Consider the following 25,149-nt stretch of genomic DNA (forward strand, 5'->3'; position numbering starts at 1 on the left):
AGTTAAAGACCTTTTCAGCCATCCATCTCTGTATTTCGATGTTGCCTTAGATATTTTGCTGTTCAGGAAAATCATTTTGTTTATCCAATTTAAAACTGTGAAATTCATAAAAGCGTATCTCCGATTTTTCAAATTACGGAATATTTTCTTTTTCATCTACGGTTCGTTGTTTATTTGATTTCGCGATTAGATCCCCTTGTTTATATTATGGCTTGTTTATCAAATTGTCCTTAAAAGCTTCTTGTTTGCCAGTCATTCATTTCGTCCATTGTTATTATGTTTAGTGTGTTTAATATTATAATCTTATCTATAGAGTCATTAACCGTTGTTGATATTTTTGTCTTTAAATATTCTAAACGTATTTCTATAACAGTTTTTGTGTGTATGGAGTTTGTAGTGGTTTGTATTGAATTAGGAATTTGTCGTTCGTTTCCTCTAACCCTATGGAAGATTACTATTTATGTTTTCATGATCTGCACAGTTATTGGGTCATTGCTGGTTGCGTATGTTGATCATGGTTCAAATTGAACTTATCTCACTTCTGATTATGTGGTGTATATTTTGCGTGGTAATTATATATTTTCTGTGATTATCATGGGACGTATACTGGAGTAATTTACATACAGGAATGCACTGTCTACGATGAATAAAAATAATTTGACATCACAAACAGAAATAGATGCAACCTAAAAGAGAGAAGGAAACCTAAATATAATCATAACGAACAAAGAAGATGCAACAAAATATTTAAAATCAATCCACCACAGACAATATGAATAATAAAGCAAACAACAGCCAAATGATATAAAAGAAGAGTTATATCGAGATATTACAGCTGTAGTAAGTACGAAACTCGAGTCACGAAAACGTAACTGTGCCTAAATATACATATTAGGTGGTAGCTTAGTGGTTAGGGAATTCCGCTCATGATCGAAAAGCCATGATTTCAATTCCCGGCGGCACGTTGAGTTCTGGAGCAACACACTTCATTTCACGTTGCCCTAGTTCAGTCAACTAGGAGAAAATGAGTTGTACTTGTCATTCAAATAGCCATTTCTGAATGTTCAGAATTTTTCAATATGCTAGGCCACTGGTTTAGAATGGACATTAATCAAATTAATATTCAATTTTTCACCCTTATATATATATATATATATATATATATATATAATTTATATAAGGGCATTACTATATAGTAATGCCTCACGCTTAGAGGGACTAAATCAGTCAAAACTGCCCAAAAATATATATATTATATATATTTATGAAAAAAACGATGGGTTTTTTTTCCTTATGGGGTTTTTTCACGCTGACTACTTGATAAATTCTTATAAAGATTTTATCATATATATATATATATATATAAGGTGTATTCCATTAGGAACGTATTAGAGTACAAAAAAGAGCTCGTTCACCCTTGGAATTACCAAATAGCCAATTCAAAAGAGCTAGTTGGATGTGTTAACATCAAAGTGAAAGATTTACTTACGGGGAAACCGATCATATATCACCTGATGAGATACAACTGGATACCATAATACAGGTAAACCGTTGCTTAATTTAAATCCTGTATATATGTGTATCCCTGTTGTATCGAAACATGTGTAGTCTTTATTAAATAGTTGTCTAAACGTACTCCTTCTTCTTGACTATCTTTATTCATTTTTATATATATAGATATACATATCTATGCATGTATATATATATATATATATATATATATATGTATATATATATAGGTATATACATACATGTATACGTGAATACATATATACATACACACAGACAGATGTACACGTGTGTGTGTGTACTCGTCTTATTTCCATCACAGTCTACTTTCTTCTATAACAACGTACTTTAGCAAGAGTTATGAGAGTCGTTCAGATTTGATTCTCGTTTGGAACCCTCCTACGTTATTTGCACTACTAATCTGATATCATTGGAGAAGGTAAACACGCTATCACAATTTACATTCGTTCGGAGATTTACAACTCATTCTGGTAGCTAACTATTTCCATTTTTCATTATCTATATTGCTTATTCAGTACTGGAAGTGCAATAACCTTAACCTTTTCCAGAACATCAACACTAATGAAAGCAAAACGTTATCACCAGACAGCAGATCTGACTCGAATATCTTCAACAGAATAGATCCTACTAAACGCATATAAAGAAAATTGAAGTGAAAAGAGGGAGAAGATCGTTGATGAACTTTACTGTTAACTTAATATGAACTTGTGGCCATCAGACTGGCAGTCTATCGACATTCATTATATGCAAGTTTCTGAATAGATTGACCATTGACCAGTATTCTTAATTGATTTAACACGAAATAACTTATATACATTAGCTAAAGACCAGTTTAATTTCTGTTCCTTACAAATTCTATTATCAAGCTAGTCTTTAAATTCTCTAACGTTTCGCAATATAGGTAGAAATTATCTCGGTGATATTCAAATTTACTTTACAAACTGAAGAGAAATATTCTCTCTGCCATGAAAAGTCTGTTTTTAATTCAATGCACTGCAACGACTTGTAACCTATAAACTCACTTAGTAATTAACTGATTAACGTCCAACTTTCATATCTCTTCCGCTGAGCAGAGGATTGAAGTTGCTTTATGAGATCGTTTGTTACTGGAAACTGGCGAGTAATACGTCTGCTATACTTGTGCTGTTCCTTCTTAAATTTGTAGATGTCATTGAGAGATTGAGTTTCTGTGAATGGGTGAGTGCAGTGTGAATTGATAATCTAATCACTCGAGGGCTAGATTATCTGACAGGCAACAATTAGGTATTGGCTATAGATGACTAGGACTAATACAAACATCTTCAGACGTTTGGAAAACTGCCTGACATGTTTTACTTTGACTTGGTTCAAGTTGAAGACTTCGATTCCTGGATGGAATTTCTTCGTTTAATTTATGTTTCAGAAAGGTAAGAAAGACGCATAAACCCATTTGAGGCTCTCTATGAACATATAAAAATTGGTTGATAAGGAAACATCATCACCATTATTATTATTATATCACTTGCCCAGTTATATCACTTGCCCAGAGTCCTAGAGCGAGTAAAGCATAATAGATGTTACAGTATGACTGAAATCTTGAGGAGGGGAAGTGGCAGAAGCAGTAGCGAAATATCTTCGTAAGCATACACAGATGGATATAACAGAACAGATATTCTGCGATATAAGATGTTCTCATTTGAAATAGAAAATTCTTGGAAATTAAATATCACTACGTTGGGCGTAATCTTTGTTCTTAATTCGGAGTGTTGACCTCTCAGATTGCTGTGCTATATATTTTTATTTCTGTCATCTAAGCAGTTTGTTTTTCTAACTAGTTATAAGAAATGATAAATTTACGATGAACGTGTTCAGCCTCAAATCGGGAAACTTCTAATTATTTTATATTGATTCAAATAAGCAAATAATAGAAAATACATTAAAACTTTCGAGATTTCTTTAAATTTCACCCTATTCCTGGAAAGATAAGAACAAAAATCATAGATAAATAAAACTGGGGTGGGGGGGAGATATCAAAGAAAAATTAATTTCGAGACATCAACAAAAATCAAATCAAAAAAAGCACACAGACAATGATGAAAAACGAAGGAAAAAAAACAATGAAAAAACATCAACCGGATTTTAATTTATAAAATTAATACAGATAGGTGGTAAGAGAGAGAGAAAGATAGAGAGACAGAGAGATAAATATATAGAGCGCGCAATGACTGAAAGTAAATTATTATGGTTCCATGAACAAAGAAGTTTATTACAGTTTAATTTATCTATATTAACTGTTAGATAAGAAGGAATCGACGTATTTGCAGCTCTGTTTTCCTATCTCTGATATACGAAAATTGAAATTTGCAATGACTTTTTATATCCGTTGCTTTCAGTTTGTGACACAGCTGAATATTTTGGTAAATGATAAATTGCCTGGTGTGAAAGATGTAGAGAGTTCATATACGTTCCCGGGCCCCGTAATGGGTCTATGACAAAGACAATTATGTTTCCATTTTTTTAAAATCTACCTGCCATGGGGAGAACTAAGGCAAGAATGAAGTCTACCTTTGGGCTCACCTATTTCAGAGACACTAGAAGTTTCTCTTCTCCTACATACATAATTCATAACTTTGAGTGTTGGTAGGAAGTTCGACTGATTCCGATATTCACTATAATACCTTTTTTAAAAATAATATTTTCAGATTCTAAGGCGGTGAGCTGGCAGAAACGTTGCACGCCGGGCGAAATGCTTAGAGGTATTTTGTCTGCCGTTACGTTGTGAGTTCAAATTCCGCTGAGGTCAAATATGCCTTTCATCCCTTCGGAATCGATAAATTACCAGTTACGTACTGGGTCGATGTAATCGACTGAACCCCTCTATGTTCAGCCCTTTGTGAGCAATAACGAAATCAGAAACGTTAGCACGCTGGATGAAAAGCTTAGCGGTATTTCGTCTCTCCACGTTCTGAGTTCAAATTCCGCCGAGATCGACTTAGCCTTTCATCCTCTCAGAGTCGATAAAATAAATACCATTCATGTACTGTGTTTAGTGTAATCGATTTACCTTTCCAAATTACCTAGTATAATATAATTTGAAAAAATACTAATTTATTTTAGAATTGGCCAAAAAATTGCCATACCTTAACAGACTGCGAAGAAAATTCTTTAGGTAATTTTTTATGCAAATTTAACTGAATCTTGAATGACTATTACATCTTATAAAGGGATAGAATAGAATTAAAAGGTCAGCTACAGGGAATTGAAAGCTTGAAGTTTCTAGCTTATTGAAATTTACCCCTATTACAACGCCACTTTTGACAAAGCTATCTTTTCTTTGTAACAGTATATCTCGAAGGAGATAAAGTTATAAATAATAGCATTGGGTGGAAACATTCTTGTGAATAGGAAAAAAAAAGCGACGACTACCCATGGCCGAACGCTTGACATGCCTACAAGAGACTCTGTTCCAGTCCCACGACCAGCCTTCGACTTTCTCTTACCAAAATAGCTTTTTAACCCAATATCTACATGCTATCTTTTCTAGCTGTACTTGTTTCGAGATACATTGTTCCAGAAAGTTATTATTTCACATCTTTTCGAAAGAATACATATATTCTTATAGCGTATAAGAGTATTTTCAACTAAGTCTAAATTCCTCTCATATAAGTGGTAGTGTGGTGAGTAAATTATGAGATTAATATCTTCCTTAAGCGCATTTGCGAATGAAATCTATGTCCCAGTATCCATATGCAAGGTGGTTATCTCCGAGTCTTCATTATTCAGCTCCAAACAGATAAATAATCATTTACCGTTGGAATAACGCAAACAAGAAAAGAGAAAAGTAACTTGGCAAGAAGAAATAAGGGTTTTGTTCTCCAGTTGTTTTAGATCTCTCTTCTGTGTTCTGAAGCATAAACAGATTGGAAATGTTAGAATAGTCTCTCGGTGAGCGGAATTAAGTCTACTGGAAGAAAGTGTTATCAGTTTCTCAACGAGGAATTCGCATCAAACCTGATCATCGAAATGATCACCAAGATTTAAATTAAGATTTAGGACCTGTATTACCGAGCCAAATCGGATTAGAAGGAAATAAAGTTTGTGAACAATGAAAATGTGCAGAAGTCACGTATTAATGATATATCGGAGACAGTTAAAATCTCTAAATGATTATATAGTAGGACAACTGTAGGATCTTGATATGACGATCTTACGGTCACTTATTTAATTCTGGAAACATATATTGCATATGAATTTGCCGACAGTGTCTTTGATATTGATCAATATTTTTGACTTACACATTCTTTCCAAAAATGTTAGTTGTAATGAGCAACTGGAGAATTTTGTTGCATGTAAAGTTTGTGTAATTGATTTAGTTCTGTAATTTTATGTGAATTTAACTGAATCCTGAATTAATTTATGATTATTGTCTGAGATAGAATTACAATTGAAAGTCCATGTTGCTCAAAGATAAACAATATTACAACGATTAGTCACAGTAGTTATAACAGCTATTAATAAGTATTGTATAGAAGAATAAATGTATTTATTTAGTATCTTTTAGCGGGTATGGCCAAGCTGTAGCACATTCAACATACTCATAGCAGATGTATATAGTATATTTTTTTATAGTACAGTGGTTCTAGTAGAATTACGCAGTTTAGTCAAGATAGAACGACATATCACGGTATTTACAAATGCAATTTTGTTACCAGTTCGAATATGCCAGTAGTTCGTTCAGACCTGTAAATAAGCCATTCACTGTGCTTTTCTTGGAAGAAATTTTCCGCTGTAGATAGATACTGTAAATACACTTAAATCAGCTCGCTGCGCCACCTATCCATACTGTGAGATGCAAGCATTTCGGAGTGGTTATCTCCTCGTCAGTCACAGAAACCGGATGATGGCGCTGTATTTACAGTAGAAGCAGATAGTAACGTGGATATAGAAGTATATAGTACATTGGTAAATAAAAGTACATAATTCTGTTATTATAATAGACGCTAGCAGTATTATTGTTACCGTAGTAGGCCATAGCAGAAGGACATAGTAATCTGACTGTAGCAGAATTCTATAGTTAAGAGCTTATAGTACAATTATATAAAACTGTAGTTTTTTGTAGAAGCCCGTAGTATTGTGCTTGTAGAAATAATACGTAGCATTCATGTCACAGTAAATTATTTGATTTCCAGAAGAATTTTGAGGTTGGTCTATCGTTTTGATTTCAGTGTAGGAAAGGTATGATTGTATAACAAGTAACTATTCTACCCTAAAAATAAATCTCGTTGTTCTCACTTAAAATAAACTATTATCTCTTTAATTAACATCAGTTAATTCTATAATTGATTACATAATCAAATGGATTGAGGAGCCTTTAGAGAAGAAATAACGGAGGCATTAGTAGCGTGAGCTGAGATTCGTGACAACATCTCTTACACGCAGTTCATTGGATAAATATTTACTGCTTCATGTCATGTATTGTAGTTCTGGAATAAAAGTTATTGAATGACGTAATTGTAATACAGGAGACCTGACATTACTATTTGCAAATTGTCTTTAGAAAACATTGATTTAACTCACAACGATTACTGTGCATACACTCACAGCTGCAATGCTACACAGTTTTACAAAATTCTGATGAAACCAGGTTTCGTCTCCTCATTACAGATAAAAGACGATTTTGTCTCCAACTGATTTTACTCCATCTTTTAGCAGACCATCAACCAACATGAAATATCCATCATGAAGCTGTTTTATTCATTCTTTAACCACTATTTTAACTGACATGGTTCTTGACCGCTGTATCCATAATAAACACATTAAAATACATTTAGACACTCGTTATGATCGCAGTTCCTAGATTCTTACCGATAAAACCAAGTTTGGTCCCCTCGTCAAAGGTAAAAATGTTCTATTCATTCTTTTACCACTATGATGCCTGTATAAATAGCCCCGCATTTAAAAAACCCGTTTTGCCTGCCGTTCCTACATTCTCAACGATACGTGGCATCGCTTTCTACACTGAAGTATAAATTAATTGCGCTAATCAATCTCCCCTACAATTAACCCACTCTGGAGACCATTCCCTAACTATTTCCCTCTCAACACCGCCCAGCAATAGTAGAATCTCTTCTTGAATTAAATCCTCTTCATCTAAAGCCATTCCCAAGGACATTATACAAAGAATATAATCTTTCTTCTATCTTCGGCATCTATATGCACACCCACACATATATATAAGTATGTGTATGTTTATATATTCATGTATAGGTATATATATATCTATAGGTGTATATATATACATATATATATATGTATATATAAAATATATATATGTATATATAAAATATATATATGTATATATAGGTATATATATATTTTATATATACATATATTTTATATATATATAGGTATATATATATATAGGTATATATATATATATATATATATAGGTATATATATATACATATATTTTATATATACATATGTATATATGTATATATAAAATATATATATATTTTATATATATAGGTATATATATATATATATTTTATATATAGGTATATATATATATACATATATTTTATATATACATATGTATATATGTATATATAAAATATATATTTTATATATATAGGTATATATATATATATATATATATATATAAAATATATATATTTTATATATAGGTATATATATATATATATATATATATAAAATATATATATATTTTATATATAGGTATATATATATATATATATTTTATATATAGGTATATATATATATATATATTTTATATATAGGTATATATATATATATATATATATATATAAAATATATATATATTTTATATATAGGTATATATATATATATATATATATAAAATATATATATATTTTATATATAGGTATATATATATATATATATATATAAAATATATATATATTTTATATATAGGTATATATATATATATATATATATATATATATATAAAATATATATATATTTTATATATAGGTATATATATATATATATATATATTTCATATATACATATATATATATGTATATATAAAATATATATATAGGTATATATATATCTATATTTTATATATACATATATATATATATATATATATATATATAGGTATATATACATATATATTTTATATATAGGTATATATATATATATATATATATATAGGTATATATACATATATATTTTATATATAGGTATATATATATATATATATATATATAGGTATATATACATATATATATATATATATATAGGTATATATACATATATAGGTATATATACATATATATTTTATATATAGGTATATATACATATATATTTTATATATAGGTATATATATATATATATATATAGGTATATATACATATATATATATATAGGTATATATACATATATAGGTATATATACAAATATAGGTATATATATATATATATATATTTTATATATATATATATATATAGGTATATATATATATATAGGCATATATACATATATATATATTATATATAGGTGTATATATATATATAGGTATATATACATATATATATATATGTATATATAAAATATATATATATTTTATATATAGGTATATATATATATATAGGTATATTTATATATATTTATATATATATTTATATATATATTTATATATATATTTATATATATATTTATATATATATTTATATATGCATACACACACACACACACACACACACACACACACACATATATATATACCGATATATAATATACACGTGCGCACACGCACCCACACGTATGTATATTAAATTTCCTTTTTCATGTAGGATCAACAAAGTAGTCCATATAGAAACAAATATCATCTAATATACAAATTATTTAAATATGACTTACTAACAGCTTCATACGGAAGACACACAATAAACCGCGTTTATATGACGTACTTCCAAGCATGGCACTGAATACATCATAATTAATGTTACATGACACTCCAGGCAGCCTTCACCAAATCCGTAATGGCCTTCTGCTTGCTGACCGCTGTGATGCCAAACACGTATACTTTGCAGAGGGAATGTCCTGCAAAATGCTTTGTATCCCACCTGGGTGGCAGGACACCGTATCTAACACACACACCCACACACATATTCTAATTTAAATATTTCTCTGATACATTATATCCTTTATGTGTTTGTTCATTTTATGGTTATTTCGATTCTATGTATTTATTCGTTTACCATTCCGTTTCTGCATTTTAAAGATCTTTTCGCAGACAACTCAATTGAACGACAGATTATTATTATTATTTGTCTTCCTATTTCTTTACTGCTTTCGAGATATATATATATATATATATATATATATATATACCTTCATGCATATATACATACATACGTACATTCAAATGTATATATTTATGAGATATGTTGCTATTAATATTTGCAAAAATATTTTATTGAAACGGTTAGGAGGTATGTGGGAATAACGACCGAAATAAAAACCTTTAAAATATAACAACAGCGACGACAACAACAAATGGAATAAAATCAACGTCAACAACAACAACAATTCAACCACTGTTTTAAGGATAAAAATATACAATAATTTGCAGAATACTGCCGAGTGTTCTATCTGTAATAAATGCGGTGAACCCATACATTATATTGTTCTTCTTTTATTTCAGTCAAAGTCTTACTTTAAGGTGAATTTATACTCTTGTTGATGAACATCAATTGAAGAATGTGGTGATCAATATTTCTGCAAAGGAGGAGGGATAGAATGAGGCAGAGTAAGAGAGAGAGATAAGGAGAGGGAAGAGGAGAAAGTGAAGGAGAGAATGTGTAGAATTAATGAGCATTACAAGAAGAATAAAAAAAAAATACGTATTTTATATGCACACGATTTTGTATGTAAATATACGTTAGGAATAGATGTATGCATATACATATATATATACATGTGTTTGTATGGTTTTATGCGAGTATATGAGTGTGTGGGTAGTGGATGCATGCAAGCATTTGTATCTATATACGCATGCGCACAGAAGAAGTAGTGAAAAATGTAGATTTAATGAGCATTAGAGGTTGGAAATATATATTACTGTGGAAAGGCTTTTATAGGTTTATAGCTTTGGAAATATATATATATATATATATATATACTACATTGAGTGTAAGAGAGAGAGAGAGATGCATATATAATGAGAATTAAAGGCAGAAAATAAATCTATAAATGTTGAAAGGTATATAACCGAATTGCATTATGTGTATGGGAGTGGTGTGGTGATTTAATGGGAATCAGAGGTAAAACTATATGTATAAATATTGAAAGGTGTTATATACCTAGCGTATTTTTATTTAAATGCACACACACACACGAACATTTTATATATGAGAGGGCGGAAAGAAGCAACGGAAATTAAATTTCTGTGTATAGAAGAATTAGAATTTGTTGGTAGGAGCTAAAGAACCGCGTCAATATGAGACACACACACACACACACACACACACACACACACACACACACACACACACACACACACACACACACACACACACACACACACACAACTAAAAAGATAGATAGGTACATAAGTATGTACATATGTTTATAGTTATATGCATATATATGTATATAATAATTTACTGTACGTCTTCAGAGGTATTAAATTTTTATTTGCCCATTGCATCTATCAGAAGAGACAGAAACATGTTGCACTGACGGCCAAACAAATCTGACCATTTCCTTTTGCTCTCACCACTGGTCAGAACCATTAGATTCGTCAATAGGTAATGGTGTCTCAGAGATATCTACTTGACATAGGATGAAACGAAAGTGCAGAACTAGAAGTTGTACGTGTATTAACTTATTTAAATACAAACTCGCTCATACATATATGCATGCATACATACATACACACACATTATATATATATAATACATATATATATATATATATAAAGAGAGAGAGAGAGAGATAGAAAGAGATGTACATATGTATGTATATTCATAATATATATATATATACATATATATATATATATAAGAGAGAGAGAGAGAAAGATGTACTTATATATGTATATTCATAATGTGTGTGTATATATATATATATACATATATATATATATATATATATATATATATATATATATATACACAAAATGCATGTCCCTATATAAATCTATCATATTTTGTCTACCTATCGATTTCTTATTCAATTTAGGCTATTTGTACTGTACAAAGAACTATACTCACACACACACACACACACGTCTATATATATAATTTTTATTTCTTTCTTCTTGCGTTTAGAACAATAGTCCGAATATAAATGTACAGATTTACGTAAAAGTATTTATTTGTTTACATGCATCCATCCATACATACATACATACATACATTGCATACGGAATTAAACGAATGGGTATACGTAAATCTATGCACTTACATTCAAACTATTGTTCTAAACGCAAGAAGAAATAATTACTTTGTGATTAATATGGTGACTATAGTAACAAAATGTTTTCTTTAATTCCATAGTTAATCACTTTTTCTCCTCCTACATCTCCTTTTCATCGCATTCTTGGTCTACTTTTTCTTCATCATCATCATCATCGTTATCTTCCTCTTTTATTGTTGTTATTGTTTCTTTCGAGGCGTTTCTTCCGCTTTTACTAGCCGATTTCAAATTCCTCCTAGTTTGACTTTGTCTTTCACGATCGATGGAATGAGAACCAATAGAGTACTGCAGTCGATATAATCGACGAGTTCCTTTCCAAAAGATTTCAGTCATTGGGCCTATAATATAGAGTTGGCAGAATCGGTAACACACCGGTCAAAATGCTTAGCAGCATTTTTGTCTGTCTTTACGTTGTGGTTTAAAATTTTGCCGAGGTTGATTTTACCTTTTATCCTTTAGGAGTCGATAAATTAAGTACCAGTGAAACACTGGAGTCTATGTAATCGACTAGACCCCTCCGACAAATTTCAGGCCTTGTGCAAATGCACAAGGCCTGAAAGTAGAAAGGATTATTATTAATTATTATTAATTTATTTATAATTATTACTATCTTCATAATCACGGTAGGGAAATGCTTTGCGGCATTTCGTCCGTCTCTACGTTCTGCATTCAAATTCCGCCGAGGTTGACATTGCCTTTCATCCTTTCTGGGTCGATAAATTAAATACCAGTGAAACACTTGGGTCGATGTAATCGACTAGCACCCTCTCCCGAAATTTCAGGCCTTGTGCTTATAGTAGAAAGGATTGTTATTTTTGTTGCTATTGATGTTTTTAATGCGTTGACTTGCAGGGTTGTTAGCACGCCTGGCGAAATGCTTAGCGGCGTTTTGTCCGTGTTTACGTTTTGAGTTCAAATACCGCCCAGGTGTTGACTTCGCCTTTCATCCCCTCGGGACCGATACAGTAAGTATCAGTCGATCACTGGGATCGATGTAATCGTCTTATCCCTTACCTCGAAACTGCTGGCCTTGTTCCAAAATTTTAAACTGTTTTTATCTTTATTATTATTATTATTAATATTGATAGTAGTAGTAGTATTTGATGACCCGCACAAACAGTTTCTCATGTCTTTTTTCTAGGTTCTAGTCTGTATCAGGGGAACCTACATGGAAGAATACATTATCATACAGAGAGAAACTAGAAAAATATGGCCGTTTGCTCATAAATTTTACTGAGAAAAGATAAACAAAAGCAGAAACCGTCGGTTTTTAAATAAATTTTCACTTTTTTCTTTGTCTATTCGTAGATGTAAAGTGTCTGCCCGAAACTTAAACAAAATTATAGAAATTTAAACAAAAATAATGAAAACCAACCTAAATCCATGAAGCTTAAGTAGTATGGACAAAAAAAAAAAATGACCGAAAATTAATGAAAATATTTCAGAGCAAAATACATTTATTAAAAAAATGAAGCTTTTATAGATACTAACGCAAAAGTTCGGTAACAACATCATCGCCACACACACACACACACTAACACACTCATATGAACACATTCATACGCAGGCAAATGTATATGCTCGTAGATAGAGGGAACAGTTTTTTATGAATATTTTTATAACACACAACCTTGTTCAAGTTTTAACTAAGTATATATATATATATATATATATATATATATATATATATACTTAGTTCAGTGTATATATATATATATATATATATATATATTTATATCCATACTTAGTTAAGTGTATATATATATATATATATATTTATATCCATACTTAGTTAAGTGTATATATATATATATATATATATATATATATATATTTATATTTATATCCATATATATATTTATATCCATACTTAGTTAAGTGTGTGTATATATATATATTTATATCCATAGGAAAATAATTCTGAACTATATAATAACAGCAATAACACTGAAAACGTAGCTTCATTCTATGCCAACAATATATGAAGCCGTCTCAAGCTGAAAGAAGAGCTTTTTGGCATCACTGTAAACATAAATGGTGCCTATTTATCCAGTGCTTTCACACAAACACAGAACGATGGTTTTCTTGCTTACGATCTTAAAACCACAACCGTTGTAGTTCAGAGTGATGCGATGTCGCTATCGAATAGATCACGTCATTTGAAACTATATACAGAGCAGTTGAAAGGAAAGGCGGATTTCGAAAACTGCTGAGAAAGTGCCTCGTACGCAGAGGTGTAGTCTTCTCATATATGGAACGAAAAATATGAAGCTCACCTTAATAGACTTCGGTTCTTTTTTTTAATTTTGTTCACTGTATGTGGAAGTGGTGGGCACAGACTGATGTCTAACGATAAATGTTCTGTTGGATACACTATGGCTATGGAAATTCTGTTGAAGCCCGGTGCTCACAGTGATATTCTACTGAGTGGATGTGGATTGAAACGTTTTAAGTGCTAGCATAAGACAGGCATATCAGCATAAGTCCGCAGATCTTGTTCAGATATAAGGTCCCTAGACCCCTAACTCTCTACTGAACTCTACGTCTGAAATTTTCAGCAGATGCAAGCATACATACACATTTATTTTGAAGAAATGGATAATTCAGTCTATTCCTGATTAACATGTTGATGTGTTTTACTATATATATATCTTTACGTTTGTATATGAATATAAATAGATGCACACAAGAGGGAGAGATACACACACACACACACACACACATATTCCTTTATGAGCATACATACATACAGACACACCCAGGCACATGTATTTGTATGAATGTGTGTGGATGTATTTGAGGGTGTGTGTGTGTTTATGCACATGCGTGTAAGTACAGTTATGAATTTGATATACGGAAGACGAGAATCCATTAGCTAACGAGTTCTTATTTTGTTTAATATGCAATGATATGTTTGGACAATGTATATGAATATGTAACCACGAATATGTTTAAGTATCACTATTCATTTACAACGTCCAGGTTTGTGGTCGAAGTATTCCTGTCTCAGATATCTTAGATATACGCAGAATTATGAGATAGAATCGAGTTATATATATGTATATGATTATATATATAAATATATATATGTGTGTATGTATATGCATGTGTGTATGTATATGCATATATATAGGCATGACTATATTTCTGTTTGTGTGTGTATATATATGGGTGCGTATGTGAAAAAGATAAGCAGGATGATGCAATTTATATCATTTATTTACTAAGCACGTTTCCCAGTACATATATACACATACACACACACGTACGTATATACGTATATATATATATATATACTGTATATATACTGTATATATGTATGTATGTACATACGTACGTATGCACGTATCTCTGTCTATGTGTCCATGTATATAATTTTGCCCATACTATAAATAAATTTTCCAAGTATAATTCAATGTGAAGTCTTACATGTAATGATTCCTTCTTTTGTTTTTCCTAAAGATTTTTGTGCCAAGGAAGAAAAAAAACGAAATGAAATGAAAAAGAAGTAAATAAATAGAAAAAACGATAAAAATAAACATGCGATCAAGTCAGAAAAATTCCATAACATTTCGACAATCTGTATTTATTTACATGTATGTATAAACACACACACACATATACAGGAACGACCGACACACACATATATAATAAATCATATTGGTGTTCGATCAGTGTCTAATGTAAACAACTGCCGTTTATATTGGTAACTCCGTGTATGTTATTGAACTAATTCTCTTCTCATACACGCCGGGCGTGCATAAGAATAATCACAATTACTAGTTTCCATGACAACAAAATAATAAAATAAAGTCAGATATGGAGACAAAAATTATGAAAAAACAAACACATTTAATAGTGTTATATGTATGTGCATATATATATATATGTGTGTGTATGTGTGTATATATATATGTGTATATATATGTATATGTGTGTGTGTGTATGTATAAATATATATATGTATATATATGTGTGTGTGTAATATGTTTGTGTATGTATATATGTGTATATGTATATATGTGTATGTATATGTGTATGTATATATATATGTATATATATATATATATATATGTATATATGTGTATGTATATATATATATGTATATATCGTGTATGTATATATTATATATATAATATATATATATATATATGTATATATATGTATATATGTGTGTATGTGTATATGTATATATGTGTATATGTGTATATGTGTATATGTATATATGTGTATATGTATATATGTGTATATGTATATATGATGTATATGTATATATATGTATATATGTGCATATATATATATGTATATATGTGTGTATATATATATATATATATAAGCTATTTTCTAATTGCATTTGGCGAATTAAAATGACTACAGATGTTAACAACATGGAGATAACAACGGTACATGCACAAGTCCACCCTGTGTCTGGACACCATATCGCCATATGCATAATTCTGATACGGACTTTTACTTCAGGAGTTATAAAGATTGGTAACAAAAGAATTAGGAAACGAAGAATTTAGCAATAAATTTTGTCAAAGATTTATGGTCTGGAATCAGGTTTTTTTTTGCAAAGTCTGTCTTGGTTTCTACATTAGTTCTATGAATATTCAATGTGTTTTTGTATATTCTTTGCAATGCCTCCTTCCTCTTGTGGTTATCCTTATCAACGAAATATAGGAAGGTACATACGCACACATACACAAACGCAAAAGATACAGACACACACACCCACATATAGCATTTGTTGCGTACATAGCAAGATGCACGACTCCCACAGATGAGATAAGAGAACCAACAATATCTTTACTCCACCACCCTAATCTTCTATCGTGGTTCAGAATACAATGCATGTAAGAGACAACTGCAGTGGATTCACTAAGCACATTGGTAAAACGTGTACAGAGAACCAAAAAATATCAGGTTCACCTTATTTCACATAAGGAATTGACAGATTGAAACCGATAGAATCCCGTATTTGTGTTCGTATTTGTCCCACTTGACAACCGGTGTTCGTTTGTTTAGTCCATGTAACTTAGCGATTCCTGTGGGAACGAGACCGATCGTATAAGATCCAGTCACAAAAAAGTGAATAGTTATGTGTCAATGTGTTCGAATAAACACTTCAAGACAGTACCCCTGCCTGCCGCCGTCTGATGACGGAAGGAAGTAAAATGTAAAGCATATAGACATATAAAACAATCTATCCATCTATCTGTCTATGCAAACATACATATGCATCCATATTTCTATAATCATACCTGTGTGTGTTTGTGTGCAATGGTGTGTATAGTTTTCTTCACAGTGAACTAATGATCTGGCATCAGAAACATTGCCGTCACACGATACAAATTTGATTGAATGGAGAGCTCTGTTGATAGCAAGACAACTTTATAAACTAATTGCTTTCATTTCAATTGTAATGACTTTAACTACAGACTTAGATCGCTTCATGAATATTAATTAACCATTGATACATGATTGCTGATGCTTTCTACTCCCAATAGATATTGGCATACTTTAGTCTCACTTTATCAGAGCAATAGCATTTCCTAATTGAAATATTAATGGCACTTTTAAATGTTCACCTTGTTAAGCCACTGGCTTAGTATTCTAGTGAATGTAATACTAGTCATTGTTATTATAATAGTTTTTATTATCTTCGGTACTCGTCCTGGATTCGAACTGGGGAACTTACAAACGGTAGCATGTATTTGTGTCTACAGCATAAAATCATGTTACTAGATCTCATATAAACCTGCTGCCCTGTGTTGATACTGGTACTTTCTTGCAGTGTATCTGGTCTATATAAAACACCAAGGAGAGAGTAAATAATCCCAGCTGTAACGAATAAAGTATCTACCAAATTTCGTTGAAACGTCATTGATAAACGTGAGATAACGTTAAATGAAAATACACAAAGTATCTCACAGTAAGATCGAACTAGAAACCACAGGTTAGCTAATCAAACTTTCAACCACACAGCCATGATACATTAAATATCAAAGTCCAGTTACAATTATTTTCTCATTTCCAATGTTTTAATATTTCTCTTACATACAACTAATATTGGCGTTCTAACATTAAAAGTTTCTGGTGTTTGATGTAATTTCTTCAATTAATATATTTATTCAATATTACATAATAATTACCAAAGGGGAAAACAGAAAAAATACCGAAAACAAAAATGGTGTTTTTAATAACGTCTATGTTTATCACGGCAAATATAATATGAAGCAGTATTTTGTTTTATCTTTCGAATCATTGGTTTCAGAATTACAAATAAAAAATATTCTAGTTCTGTTAGTAAATTTCAAATGATCCATTTGTAGCTTTATTATTTCTTGTATTTCGCCTCTCCATTCCCTCCACCGCCATCGTACAGCAACAAATACACTAATTCATGTGAATCACGTTGCTTATTCGTCACAAATGAAGAGTATATGTCCTAGTGTATGTAACGTGGCATCTGTTAGTAGAGAATATACACATTTATATCTCGTCTGTTGCACTCAATCGAAAGTCTCTCCTCTTCTGTCCGTGTTTAAAACCAGATTTTAAATATCAGGTCATCCCATAAGTTCTGTCCGATTTTACCTTTTTTAAAATTGAATGAAATTTAATAGTAGTTTAGAATGTCTAATGGAATTAAAAATTGTTTTTATGCATTTGTGTACATTTAAACTAATTAAATATTATTTTACAGAATAATAGAATGTAAATTTATATTAAAACCCTTTCTAGCGTGGAAGTATCCAAAGAGCATTTAAGGCACATAATGCTTTATGAGTACAAAAAAGGAAACTCTGCAGCCGAAGCGACTCGAAACATACACTCAGTTTATGGGACAGAATGCTTGACTGAAAGAACTTGCAGAAGATGGTTTGCAAAATTCAGAAGTCGAGATTTCAACCTTGAAGATGAAGATTAACAGGACGGACGAAATACCGTTATTTTGTTCAACGCGTTAACCATCCTGCCAGCTTTCCCCCCTTCAAGTAATAAATTATATTGAGTGGAATATGATACGTTCTGTTATTGATAGCCCGTAATACATTGTATTGTGTCGTAATATTTAGCAAATATGAATCTTTTCGAAATATTATCCAGTAAACGTGAGTGATTATGTTATCATATTTAGTGGTTTATGATACATTCTGTTATTAATATCTAGGGGAAAATTGTATCTTACTATATAATATCTTGGAAATATGGTCTTTTTTGTTATGATATGCAGGTAAACACGAGCGAGTATGCTATATTGTCTAGAGAAAATACATTCTATTATCCAAGTGAACGAGGTGTTATGATCTATAGATGTATTTGATATTTCATTTAAATGTGCATATTTAGATATTTCATATTCTCTTCTAGGATTCATATGATGAGATATAATCTACATTCACAGTTACCGCAGTTGCAGTTTCCCATTTACATGTTCCAAGTTATACTTCACATTGGTCGAGGAGGAAGAAAAACGAACTCCATACCTCCATATCATTTGAAGGCATTATTTTGGGGTTTGAAAGCTAAGGCCCGAAACACATGCCTGAGTGGGGTTTCTTCTCTGAAGATCTGCTCTTCATCTCTCTTGAGAATTTCTTGCCACTATAACCTACTTTAAGAAAAATACCCGTTAAAGATTTAAACAAACACAGTCAGAAGATATCATTCATAGAAGCTAGAACTCAGAGTTAGTATTTAAATCACAGTTAGTAGTTGCCATTCACTGTTACAGCCAAACAAGGCCTTCTCCATGGACGGTCTACCAAGTGTTGTATTGTGACAGCTTTTTCTTTACAAGTCAATAATAAAGTCATTTATAAGTTGTGGCATTATTCCTAAAAATGCTAAGTCCATTAGGGAAGGCGCGTGGCTTAGTGGTTTAGGTACTCAACTCCCCATCTTAAGGTCGTGAGTTCGAAACTCTTCGACCTGTTGTGTCCTTGAGCCAGATACTTAATTTAACGTTGCTGAAGTTCTCTCAGCTGGCAAAAGTGAGTTCCACCTGTTATTCAAAGGACTAGATTTGCCACATTCTGTTTCACTCTGAATCTCCCTGAGAACTATCTTAGGGGTACACGTATCCTGCATGTTACTTTCGCGAGCAGGCTGTTCCGTTGATCAAATCAACTAGAACGTTCGTCATCTTAATCGACAGTGCCAGTTACGTCTTTAAACTAGCTTATCTTTCTGTGCCTTTCTTTTACTCTCACCTTTATCACTCTCTCTCTCTCTCTGATTGTGCGTGGACGTGTATGTGTGTCTTTGCATATGTGCGTATACGCACGTGCGTGTGTATGTTTTGCAACCTACCGAGAAGAGGGCAAACAGTCGGAGACAAAGCTAATAATGATAAAGCTGCTTGAAATTATTGTTTATTCACCAATCCTGGCTCAACATTGAAACAAACTATTGGCAGATGACCTTTGGATAAAACTCAGTAAGATATAATCAAATATATTTTATATGTAATCAGCTTTTACTATTAAGAAATACGAATTGCATTGACAGAAATGGGAGAAAAAAGAGAATTGAATTAATTCTGCCTTTCTTCCCTAAGGCTATTAACGACTTAAAAGGAGGTAATTCGATTCAATGCGAAAGAAAATAGGAATGGTAAATTTCATTCGAAGGTAGTCTTACCACCTCACAACACACCTTACTTTGCTATGCTTACCTATCATTAATTTCCGAACTTAATTTCAGTGTCAGAACCAGACTGTATAAAATATAGGGGTAGGTGTAAAGTAAGAATGAGACAATAGAAATAGGTTCGCGTGTACTTTAAAACACGGTAATTCTTACGGCTTCCGGAGGATTTTGTGACGTAGAGAGTTTCGTGCTTTTTAAGACTTCATGTTATCTTTTACTCATTTCAGTCCCCTTGGGCAAGTGTCTTCTACTATAGCCTCGGACCGACCAAAGCCTTGTTGTGAGTGGATTAGGTTCGGCAAAGAGACCGATAAAATTCTTCAAGGCCAATGAGTGAAACAAAGGATAAAATGTGTAAAGATAAAGTAGTTTAATTTATTATTTTTATTCCACTTGCTCCAGTCATTTCACTGCAGCCATGCTGGAGCACTATCCTGAAGAGTTTTAAGTCGATCAAATCGACCCCCAGGATTTCTTTTCTTAAGTCTAGTACTTATCCTGTCGGTTACTTTCGCGAACCGCTAAGTTACGGGGACGTAAACACACAAACTCCGATTGTCAAGCAATCTGACACACACACACACACACACATATATATATATATATATATGTATGTATATATGACGGGCTGCTTTCAGTTTCCGTCTACTAAATCCCCTCACATGGCTACAGAAGAAGACGCTTCAATGTGCCACGCAGTGGGACTGAACCCGGAACCATGTGGTTGGGCAGCAAATTTCTTACTACACAGCAACACCTGCGCCTATTCAATTGTATTAACCTTTTAACATGAAGGGAAAACGGTATTTCATTCCAACAACTGCATCACAGAAATTGGACACCTGAGATTCACGGGGACATAACTAACAAAATAAATGGAACACTTTCCTTAAAAATGTAACTTCTCTTATGGGAAAACTTGTACCTTACACAAAGAAGAACGATAAATGTTTCAACAAATGCGCATGCAAAGACGTATATCAATGTAATTAGGAAAAGTTATATGAATAGTTAATTCGGGTGTGGTGATTTACACACGAATATTTTCCATCGACTAACTGCGCCAAAATTAAGCTTTCGCTTATCGGTAATATAATCACAGAGAAAAAGGAACACACACACACACACACACATATATATGCTTGTGCATGCATATATATATGTATATATATATATATATATATATACATAAATAGATACATTATAGATATGTGAGTATATATATATACATATATGCATACATGCATGCACAAACATATATATATGTATATACATATGTAAGCATATATAAATATATGCACATGTATTCATATATACTGATACATATATATAGATATATGTATTATATTTTATATGTGTCTATGTATGCGTGTGTATGTTCCTGTGTGTGTGAGCTGGATAGCTCGTAGAAAGTGACACATTAATTGAATTATTTAAGTGAAAGGAAGTTTTGTGGTAAAAGTATATGCGACATTGAGCAAGTAATATGTATATATATATATATATATATATACATATATATTTGAGGCTATACTATTTTCGGAGGAATGGTAAACACATCTCTTCTGCTTATCAATTTATAGAGTAAATTTACATGGCAGCAAAACCATTAATTACTTTCGAAATTTGGACGTCTTGATGACAAGTTTTACATTTTCCTCTCAATAATCTACAAAAGCACACAAGCAGACACAGAAACGCATGAATGTACACACACATTACACAACAAACAGAAACGCGCACACAGATGCATACATACAACTTCGTATTCACAGACACACGAGCATACACACATATGTATATACATATCTGTATGTATGTATGTGTATACTTACACATTTATGTATATATGTAAACACACATATACATACATACATACATTTATACATACTTACATGAGAGTTCTATGCTGATTATTTTATCAATAAACGGAATGGAAATGTACTTCTGGGTTTATAGATCGAAATAAGAAATGTGTTCTCATCATATATTAAACACCTACCCTCTTCTTACCAAATAACGTCAATTATTGGTTTATTCCTGACTACGCTGATATAATTCTTACGCATGCGTATATCTTCAATTATTTAACTAGACTTTGTTGCAGCTGTTTCTCTGTTTCAGCTAATTCGTCACTCGTGGCTTGATATGTTGATTTGTTTTTTTCTTATAAGCTTTTCATCATTTCACTCTGTATTATTGAATAAATTTTCACTATCTCTACAGAGGAGTCTTATTATCATTCTCGTCACTTCAAACGCGAAGTGTTTCACCAAATTCTGTTCTTTAGTGTTTCGAGTTCCAGTCTATAAATATTATCCGATTTCAACGGCGTATCGGCGACCTAGTTCCCAAAATTCCCACGTGAAAGGAATACCAGTCCTTTCACAGGGGAATTTTATTTATTTAAGGTATACATTAAAGGGCGAAATTACTTATTTAAAGGGTAAATAGTTATGGGTTATTCATTTCTCGTTGCGCTGGTGAACCGGAGAAACGTACAACAATGTGTTTTTTTTTTCCTTAGGAAAACAACGCTCCGTCTGGTCCGGGAGCCGAAACTGCGACTTTGTAATCACGAGAGCAAGAGCCTGATTGCTATACGTTTCAACACGACACGCCAGTCTTTTGTGTCACTCTTTGGCTTACTTAGACCTTTAATTCCATGCATTGCGTCTTTGCCAATAAACATCAGTTATAGCCGAGAAGTCATGGTTCTCGATGAGAGTGCGAAAGTCGCCAAAATATCAGATAGCATGGCCTAGTGATTGTCACAGAAGCAGAGGTTAGTAAAGCCTACCATAAATTGTACAATAACAGCGGAGTTGGGAGTAAATTCTCCAATAAATGTCCTCTGATGAAGTCTTCATCAAATGTTGGTGAACATTTTCCCGTCAAAAACAAAATCTTTTGCCGAGGATATCTATTTTTAAGGCTTGTACTTATTCTATCGGTTATTTTGGCGAACGGCTATCTGATAGCGACGTAGATATATGAACACCGTTTATCAAGCTGGGACGGCGTATATAGAGGGAATTCCACACACACTCTCTCTCTCAAACACACACACACACACACATCTCTCTCTATATATATATCCGTGAGTGCGTGTGTGTATAAATGAAACAGAAGCAGCGCTAGAGCTTCCACAGTTTCTGTCTACCAAATTTACGCACAAGCTTTTCGATGTTCGGGTGGGCAACGAGACTTTAGGCAGAAATACGTGGCTGTAAAGCAAGGTTATTGGCCCCACTACCATACACGCACGCACGCACGCACGCACACACATATAAGAATTTAAGGATTGGAGAAAACGCATGTTATAATTGCATACTTTATTCCTACATATGTTTCAAAGGATTACAACCTGTGTGATCCATAGGGATCTTTGATATTAAAATTGTAACCTTCTCATCAGGGCCACTAGCCGGCAGCGTCCAATTCTCTAACGGTTTTTTTCAAATGAATCAAGTCATAACCTTATCCATCTATTGTTTTCATAATCGGTCATAATGTCTTACGTTTAAGATGATTCCCATGCTTTCCCTGATGAGAAGGTTACAATTTTAATATCAAAGATCCCTATGGATCACACAGGTTGTAATCCTTTGAAACATATGTAGGAATAAAGTATGCAATTATAACATGAGTTTTTTCCAATCCTTAAATTCTTAAATATACTCAAATACCCAAAGTTTCAAGGAGTTCCTGCCTTAAAAACAGGAGCTAACCACAGTTATTTTGTGTTCTTTGCTACATTGGTTTCTATTAACCCATTTATTCTATCAGAAGAATTTTTTTTCATTAAGATAGAAGAAATACACATAATTATATATATATATATACGTATACATATATATAAATATATGTATGTGTGTATGCTTGTATATAGTAAACAGCGTTTTCGTGAATCGTTGTGATAATGGCCCCATGATATTCAATTTCAATACTTTTTTTTCCTCCTAACATCTCACATTTTAAACTTTATTCCTAATTTGAAAGAATAGTTTAGAAATATGTCCATTATTGTATCCCCATTCAACATTTTAACAGTACCATTTATCAAAACAAAGTGTTAATGTGAACAGCATTGCTGATTGTATCATTTTATAAAGTTGTTGCCCAAATTCTTACGACTTACTGCAAAACGCACAAAGAAAACGCCACTCTCGGCATTACATTATTTCCGAAATGGGACTATGATGGTTAGGAACGTTAATACACGACAGATATAGGAACCTGATTGTTCTGAACTGCATATGAATTATTCATAAGGTAATGGGAAACACTGAAAAGAAGAAACATCAAAGTTAACCATTTAAAACAGCCCCCAACACACTAACGCTCTATATAGATATATTTATATATACATACAATATTTTATATATAAATTCATAAGATATATATCTATATATATGTCTGTGAATATATTCCTATATAATATATGTGTATATATACATACAGACACGCACAATATATGTATATGTATATATATGTATATATATGTATATA

General features: G+C 31.9%; 1 protein-coding gene and 1 long non-coding RNA gene across 6 annotated transcripts in view; one reads left to right on the forward strand and one right to left on the reverse strand.

Annotated features, from left to right (window-relative positions):
* Positions 1-15,966, forward strand: part of LOC149131434 (uncharacterized) — a 111,997-nt gene extending 96,031 nt beyond the window's left edge. Inside the window, exon 4 of the long non-coding RNA XR_016237862.1 lies at positions 15,442-15,966. This is a non-coding gene — a long non-coding RNA (uncharacterized LOC149131434). The remainder of the gene's footprint in view (positions 1-15,441) is intronic.
* Positions 1-25,149, reverse strand: part of LOC128250544 (uncharacterized) — a 78,329-nt gene that overhangs the window by 26,602 nt on the left and 26,578 nt on the right. The window lies entirely within an intron of this gene.

The sequence above is a fragment of the Octopus bimaculoides genome, chromosome 22, assembly GCF_046866305.1.
Source record: "Octopus bimaculoides isolate indiv1 chromosome 22, ASM4686630v1, whole genome shotgun sequence".
Taxonomy (NCBI): domain Eukaryota; kingdom Metazoa; phylum Mollusca; class Cephalopoda; order Octopoda; family Octopodidae; genus Octopus; species Octopus bimaculoides.